Raw genomic sequence first — 2,020 nt, forward strand, 5'->3', positions numbered from 1 at the left:
GGTAATTTTAATCTACTCTGTGAGCATGTCCAAAGTCTCTTTACCAAAGATACCAAAGATTGGTATTGCACATATCGCCGCTCGGTAGAACGCGTAACCTGGCCATCGCTTTGTCAAGCACTGAGAACAAGTTTCCAACAGCATAAAAGCGATTTCGAGCTTAAAGAGCAGATTCTCGGAAGGAAACAGGGACCAAGTGAGAGTTTCGACGAGTTTAGGAACGCTGTACTAAAACTAGCACCTTTAATGGAAGCAGAATTAGTCGAGATACTGCAGCATAATCTAAGACCTCGTGTTCGACAGCAATTGCTGTACTTCCCCATTAGTTCGCTTGCAGAGTTGCGCAAACTCTGTTTGAAAGGCGAAAGCCTTGCGAATGAGATTAGCAAGGTCAGCTATGCGCTGCCTGCTGCAAATTTACGACAGAATCCTCGACGTTATGCTAATGGGCTTCAGTATGAAAACGATCCACAAGACTTTGTAGAAAACGAGATAGGCGAAGTTCGGAAATTAAATAACAAAGTGGTTTGCTGGAACTTTCGAGGTGAAGGACACAGGTACTTTGATTGTTTGGAGGACAGGACCATATTTTGCTATGGCTGTGGCAAGCCTGACGTTTACCGACCGAAATTGGAATCCTGTTCGGGAAACTCGAAACCGAGCGAGGCTTCAAAACAGAGCCCTCGCAAAGACCAGAGAAGCGAATAACAACCTAGTTACTAATACGTCCTGACATGTCTAGTGTCAATACCAATGATTGCGCACCTTCAATCATACGCCCTAATGTGTCATCGAAAACCAGTCCGCCTATTCATAAAATCGTACCGTATAACGTTCGTCTGCAGAATTATCGCCTGTTAGTCGTTCGGCCATCCGTTTGAAAAAGTTTTGGAAAAATGCTAAAGCCAAACGCAAATGTTTAAAGAGAGTTGTGTGTTCTATTGAAAAAGGGACATCAGATTTAAGACCTTATGCAAAAATTGAATTGCTAGACTCTGAATATCTAGGACTTCTAGATAGTGGAGCACAAGTGTCCCATTTAGGATCGTCGCTAGCAAAACTAGTTTGCGAACAGAAACAATTGCGTGAGCACAAAACTTCTGTATGCACTGCAGACGGAAATAAACAAGTAGTTTTTGGTGTCATAGATTTGCCAGTAAAGTTCGAAGGTAAAAGCGAGACCATAGCATTATTTGTAATTCCGAGCATGTCCCAACAAGTTTGCCTGGGGGTAGATTTCTGGATTAAATTCCAAATAGCGCCTCACATTATATCCGAAATTGCCCTTGATGTAGAACGTGAAGATAATGCCCTTGTGTTAAGTGATGATCAACAACGACAACTTACAACCGTCAAAAATAGATTCCCAAGTTGCGAAAGAGAAGGTTTAGGGAAAACATCCTTCATGGAGTATATGATCGAACTCCAGCCGAATGTCCGTCCGATAAAGCAAGGATATTTTCCCATATCCCCCGCAATAGAAAAATTAGCGCACGCAGAAATCGATGAAATGTTAAAGTTAGGTGTAATCGAAGAGTCTCCTAATAGTCCCTGGTCCAGTCTGGTCGTGCTTGTGAAAAAGCTAAACAAAGTCCGTCTGTGTCTTGGTTATAGGAAAATAAATAGCGTTACCGTTAAGGACGCATATCCCCTACCACATATTGATTGTATATTAAGTAGAATACCAAAGGCTAAATACATAAGCTCACTAGATCTTTTTTTTTTTTTTTTCTTACGGACGTTGGGATAGCGCATTATCCATCAAGTGGCCCGTATGAAACTCCGATGAAGCCACCTCCCCGGGACTGCTTTCGCATTTCATCAGAGAGGGGCCATGGCATACAGAATGCCTCACTCCATAACGCCATTTCCGTATTCCCCCATCCACATTTGTGATAAGGGGTTCAGGAGCGCTTTGTCGTCTGTGCTTCGTGAAGAGATTCCCTGTCGAGTAAAAAACAAGAGTGAAACACAATTAATGCCAATTACTTCATTTTTTTCACTGATTAAAGCCTCTCTC

Source organism: Rhagoletis pomonella, unplaced genomic scaffold (assembly GCF_013731165.1).
Source record: "Rhagoletis pomonella isolate Grant_MI unplaced genomic scaffold, Rhpom_1.0 Rhpom_scaffold_00001, whole genome shotgun sequence".
In the NCBI taxonomy this organism is placed as follows: Eukaryota; Metazoa; Arthropoda; class Insecta; order Diptera; family Tephritidae; genus Rhagoletis; species Rhagoletis pomonella.